The following is a 6,533-nucleotide window of genomic DNA, read 5'->3' as shown; positions in this document are numbered from 1 at the left end:
CGCCGGTTCCGCAGTCGGCCTCGAATGACGAAAAATAACGGTCTCCTCCTGGAGCTCACAGCCAACTTGGCAAAAAGTTTCTAAGTGCCCACGGCCCTGCCGAGCTTTGGCGTCCGCTCAGCGCCGGTTCCGCAGTCGGCCTCGAATGACGAAAAATAACGGTCTCCTCCTGGAGCTCACAGCCAACTTGGCAAAAAGTTTCTAAGTGCCCACGGCCCTGCCGAGCTTTGGCGTCCGCCCAGCGCCGGTTCCGCAGTCGGCCTCGAATGACGAAAAATAACGGTCTCCTCCTGGAGCTCACAGCCAACTTGGCAAAAAGTTTCTAAGTGCCCACGGCCCTGCCGAGCTTTGGCGTCCGCCCAGCGCCGGTTCCGCAGTCGGCCTCGAATGACGAAAAATAACGGTCTCCTCCTGGAGCTCACAGCCAACTTGGCAAAAAGTTTCTAAGTGCCCACGGCCCTGCCGAGCTTTGGCGTCCGCTCAGCGCCGGTTCCGCAGTCGGCCTCGAATGACGAAAAATAACGGTCTCCTCCTGGAGCTCACAGCCAACTTGGCAAAAAGTTTCTAAGTGCCCACGGCCCTGCCGAGCTTTGGCGTCCGCCCAGCGCCGGTTCCGCAGTCGGCCTCGAATGACGAAAAATAACGGTCTCCTCCTGGAGCTCACAGCCAACTTGGCAAAAAGTTTCTAAGTGCCCACGGCCCTGCCGAGCTTTGGCGTCCGCTCAGCGCCGGTTCCGCAGTCGGCCTCGAATGACGAAAAATAACGGTCTCCTCCTGGAGCTCACAGCCAACTTGGCAAAAAGTTTCTAAGTGCCCACGGCCCTGCCGAGCTTTGGCGTCCGCCCAGCGCCGGTTCCGCAGTCGGCCTCGAATGACGAAAAATAACGGTCTCCTCCTGGAGCTCACAGCCAACTTGGCAAAAAGTTTCTAAGTGCCCACGGCCCTGCCGAGCTTTGGCGTCCGCTCAGCGCCGGTTCCGCAGTCGGCCTCGAATGACGAAAAATAACGGTCTCCTCCTGGAGCTCACAGCCAACTTGGCAAAAAGTTTCTAAGTGCCCACGGCCCTGCCGAGCTTTGGCGTCCGCCCAGCGCCGGTTCCGCAGTCGGCCTCGAATGACGAAAAATAACGGTCTCCTCCTGGAGCTCACAGCCAACTTGGCAAAAAGTTTCTAAGTGTCACATCTCTGAAAAAACGGCTAAGTGTCGACTTTCGAAAAAACGGCAAAGTGTCACATCTCTGAAAAAACGGCTAAGTGTCGACTTTCGAAAAAACGGCTAAGTGTCAACTTTCGAAAAAACGGCTAAGTGTCGCCTCTCTGAAAAAACGGCAAAGTGTCAACTTTCGAAAAAACGACAGAGTGTCGCCTCTCTGAAAAAACGACTAAGTGTCGACTCTGAGAAAATGGCAAAGTGCCCACGGCTCTGCGGGCTCGTGCATCCGACCCGCGCCGGTTCCCCAGCCGGCCTGAAATAAGGCAAAACCAGCCTCTCCGCCTGGAGCTCAGAGCCAACTTGGCGAATATTTTCTAAGTGCCCACGGCTCTGCGTGGCTACGGCGTCTGCCCAGCGCCGGTTCCTGGGTCGAACCCCGAGGACGAGGAATGCCGGTCTCCGCCTGGAGGTCCCAGCTTAATCGGCGAAAATTTTCTAAGTGCCCACGGCTCTGCCGGGCTCGTGCATCCGACCCGCGCCGGTTCCCCAGCCGGCCTGAAATAAGGCAAAACCAGGCTCTCCCCCTGGAGCTCAGAGCCAATTGTGGCGAAAAAACGACTAAGTGTCAACTTTCGAAAAAACGACTAAGTGTCAACTTTCCAAAAAAACGGCTAAGTGTCGACTTTCGAAAAAACGGCTAAGTGTCAACTTTCGAAAAAACGACTAAGTGTCGCCTCTGAAAAAACGACTAAGTGTCGCCTCTCTGAAAAAACGACTAAGTGCCCACGGCTCTGGGGGGCTTGTGAGTCCGCCCCGCGCCGGTTCGGCGGTCGGCCTCAAAAAGCGAAAAATCAGCCTCTCTCCCTGGAGCTCACCAAAAATTTGTCGAAATTTTTCTAAGTTCTCCTCGAGGTACCAGGGGGTGAGGTACCCGGGCTAAGGTGCAGTACCTTTTTTGGTCTTCAGGTGCGCCAGAGTACAATGAAATGGTCCCAGTAGTCAGTGTACTCATCGACTTTCCCCCCGTTTTCCAAAGCACCCCGTTTACGAGTATGGAGGAGATGGTGCTGGTCTCCCCACGGCGTCGGACACGCCGTCCTCGACAGCACAAGGTCGGATAGAAGACCTGAAAAGCGCCGTGGCACGCGCTGGAGGTGTCACTGTGGCGAAAAAGTGACTAAGTGTCAACTTTCGAAAAAACGGCTAAGTGTCAACTTTCGAAAAAACGGCTAAGTGTCAACTTTCGAAAAAACGGCTAAGTGTCAACTTTCGAAAAAACGACTAAGTGTCGCCTCTCTGAAAAAACGGCAAAGTGTCAACTTTCGAAAAAACGACTAAGTGTCAACTTTCGAAAAAACGACTAAGTGTCACCTCTCTGAAAAAATGGCAAAGTGTCAACTGCGAATGTGGTGGTGCATGGAAGGAAGTGGAGGACGGCCGGCTCCTTAAACACAGGCCGAAGAGGAGCGTCAGGGCCGGCTCCTTAAACACGGACCGAGTGTCGCCCTTAACACAGACCAAGCGGAGGACGGCCGCCTCCCTAAATACAGGCCGAACCGGAGCGCGAGGGCCGCTCCTTAAACACGGACCGAGTGTCGCCCTTAACACAGACCAAGGGGAGGACGGCCGCCTCCTTAAACACAGGCCGGAGAGGAGCGTCAGGGCCAGGCTCCTCAAACATGGACAGAGTTTCGCCCTTAACACAGACCAAGGGGAGGACGGCCGCCTCCTTAAACACAGGCCGGAGAGGAGCGTCAGGGCCAGGCTCCTCAAACATGGACCGAGTGTCGCCCTTAACACAGACCAAGGGGAGGACGGCCGCCTCCTTAAACACAGGCCGGAGAGGAGCGTCAGGGCCAGGCTCCTCAAACATGGACAGAGTGTCGCCCTTAACACAGACCAAGGGGAGGACGGCCGCCTCCTTAAACACAGGCCGGAGAGGAGCGTCAGGGCCAGGCTCCTCAAACATGGACCGAGTGTCGCCCTTAACACAGACCAAGGGGAGGACGGCCGCCTCCTTAAACACAGGCCGGAGAGGAGCGTCAGGGCCAGGCTCCTCAAACATGGACCGAGTGTCGCCCTTAACACGGACCAAGGGGAGGACGGCCGCCTCCTTAAACACAGGCCGGAGAGGAGCGTCAGGGCCAGGCTCCTCAAACATGGACCGAGTGTCGCCCTTAACACGGACCAAGGGGAGGACGGCCGCCTCCTTAAACACAGGCCGGAGAGGAGCGTCAGGGCCAGGCTCCTCAAACATGGACCGAGTGTCGCCCTTAACACAGACCAAGGGGAGGACGGCCGCCTCCTTAAACACAGGCCGGAGAGGAGCGTCAGGGCCAGGCTCCTCAAACATGGACCGAGTGTCGCCCTTAACACAGACCAAGCGGAGGACGGCCGCCTCCCTAAATACAGGCCGAACCGGAGCGCGAGTGTCGCTCCTTAAACACGGACCGAGTGGAGGACGGCCGCCTCCTTAAACACAGGCCGAACAAAATGACACAAAGTGTCAACTGCGAATGTTGTCCATCCAAGGAAGGAGCGTGATGCCCGGCCGGCTCCTTAAACACAGGCCGAGAGTCGCCCCGGACGGTCCGCCTCGCGGCGCCCGTCTGCTCGGATAAAATGACACAAAGTGTCAACTACGAATGTTGTCCATCCAAGGAAGGAGCGTGATGCCCGGCCGGCTCCTTAAACACAGGCCGAGAGTCGCCCCGGACGGTCCGCCTCGCGGCGCCCGTCTGCTCGGATAAAATGACACAAAGTGTCAACTGCGAATGTTGTCCATCCAAGGAAGGAGCGTGATGCCCGGCCGGCTCCTTAAACACAGGCCGAGAGTCGCCCCGGACGGTCCGCCTCGCGGCGCCCGCCCGCTCGGATAAAATGACACAAAGTGTCAACTACGAATGTTGTCCATCCAAGGAAGGAGCGTGATGCCCGGCCGGCTCCTTAAACACAGGCCGAGAGTCGCCCCGGACGGTCCGCCTCGCGGCGCCCGTCTGCTCGGATAAAATGACACAAAGTGTCAACTACGAATGTTGTCCATCCAAGGAAGGAGCGTGATGCCCGGCCGGCTCCTTAAACACAGGCCGAGAGTCGCCCCGGACGGTCCGCCTCGCGGCGCCCGTCTGCTCGGATAAAATGACACAAAGTGTCAACTGCGAATGTTGTCCATCCAAGGAAGGAGCGTGATGCCCGGCCGGCTCCTTAAACACAGGCCGAGAGTCGCCCCGGACGGTCCGCCTCGCGGCGCCCGCCCGCTCGGATAAAATGACACAAAGTGTCAACTACGAATGTTGTCCATCCAAGGAAGGAGCGTGATGCCCGGCCGGCTCCTTAAACACAGGCCGAGAGTCGCCCCGGACGGTCGCCTCGCGGCGCCCGTCTGCTCGGATAAAATGACACAAAGTGTCAACTACGAATGTTGTCCATCCAAGGAGGGAGCGTGATGCCCGGCCGGCTCCGAAAACACAGGCCGAGAGTCGCCCCGGACGGTCCGCCTCGCGGCGCCCGTCTGCTCGGATAAAATGACACAAAGTGTCAACTGCGAATGTTGTCCATCCAAGGAAGGAGCGTGATGCCCGGCCGGCTCCTTAAACACAGGCCGAGAGTCGCCCCGGACGGTCCGCCTCGCGGCGCCCGCCCGCTCGGATAAAATGACACAAAGTGTCAACTACGAATGTTGTCCATCCAAGGAAGGAGCGTGATGCCCGGCCGGCTCCTTAAACACAGGCCGAGAGTCGCCCCGGACGGTCGCCTCGCGGCGCCCGTCTGCTCGGATAAAATGACACAAAGTGTCAACTACGAATGTTGTCCATCCAAGGAGGGAGCGTGATGCCCGGCCGGCTCCGAAAACACAGGCCGAGAGTCGCCCCGGACGGTCCGCCTCGCGGCGCCCGTCTGCTCGGATAAAATGACACAAAGTGTCAACTGCGAATGTTGTCCATCCAAGGAAGGAGCGTGATGCCCGGCCGGCTCCTTAAACACAGGCCGAGAGTCGCCCCGGACGGTCCGCCTCGCGGCGCCCGCCCGCTCGGATAAAATGACACAAAGTGTCAACTACGAATGTTGTCCATCCAAGGAGGGAGCGTGAGGCCCGGCCGGCTCCGAAAACACAGGCCGAGAGTCGCCCCGGACGGTCCGCCTCTCGAGGCGCCCGCACCGCTCGGATAAAATGACACAAAGTGTCAACTACGAATGTTGTCCATCCAAGGAGGGAGCGTGAGGCCCGGCCGGCTCCGAAAACACAGGCCGAGAGTCGCCCCGGACGGTCCGCCTCTCGAGGCGCCCGCCCGCTCGGATAAAATGACACAAAGTGTCAACTACGAATGTTGTCCATCCAAGGAGGGAGCGTGATGCCCGGCCGGCTCCGAAAACACAGGCCGAGATTCGACCCCGGACGGGCCGTCTTCTCCCGGCGCCCGCCCGCGTACGCCCCCCATCCCCGGTCGCCCGTCTGCTCCCGGCGGGCCTCCGAGTACCCCCTCACCCAACTGACCGACTGGCACTCATGACCCGCCTTGGTAGGGCCTCCATCGGCCTCGGCTCGTCCGACGTCGGGTGGACGGTTCCTACCCACTGCGGGTCGCACTCTAGCGCCCCGGCCGCTGCGTGAGCGTGCGCTCCCCGCGCCGCCCCGCAGGCCCCGGCGCGACCGTACTGCGGCGAGACCGAGACGACCCGGTTTGGCATCCATCCCACCTAGCCACGATCCACGGAGGCCGAGCGAGCGGCTGAGTGTCGGGCGCCGCGCGTGCGAGCGTCCGCCGGCCGCGCCGGTCCTTCCGCGAATGTCGTTTCTCAAACCCTCCGGCTTGATAGCGGCGGCACCACGGGAAGCCGTCCACACACACCGTCCGACCTCTATCCGAAAAGCCTTCCCGACCAACCGCGGTCGCGGGGGCGTCTGTCGCTCCGCATCGGGGGGGCGTATGGCTTCCGCGCTACGCGCTGCGGGCTCGGGGGGGCCGCAACGGCTGAGTCTGACTCGGCCGGGGCGCAGCTTCCCTCCCGGCAGTCAGCAATAGTGCCGATCGCGCCTGCCACCAGCCCCCTCCCCGACGGGTTCGTCGGCGCCGGCTGGCCGCCGTCCGCCTTCGTTCCCCGAGGGTTCCCAACCAGCGCCGATCCAACTCCGCATCCTGGCCGCACGCAGTGCGTGCCTCGCGCGGGTAAGTCGCCGGCGCAGCGCCGCAGCTCCCGACCCCCGCGTACGGGAATAGTTGAGGGCCTCAGCGGGCCGCACCGACCGAGTCCGACTCGGGCCGGGGCGCAGATTCCCGCTTGGGTGACCGAACGTTCTCTGCTCGGGCCGGAGGGCCGACGCCCGTCCCCCCCCGTCGTCCCCCACGGACCGCCTCCGAGGCCACTTCGCACGGCTCATC

This window comes from Syngnathus leptorhynchus, unplaced genomic scaffold, assembly GCF_054491065.1.
Source record: "Syngnathus leptorhynchus isolate UIUO unplaced genomic scaffold, UIUO_Slep HiC_scaffold_867, whole genome shotgun sequence".
NCBI classification, from domain to species: domain Eukaryota; kingdom Metazoa; phylum Chordata; class Actinopteri; order Syngnathiformes; family Syngnathidae; genus Syngnathus; species Syngnathus leptorhynchus.
Note: the sequence above shows the minus strand (reverse complement) of the source record.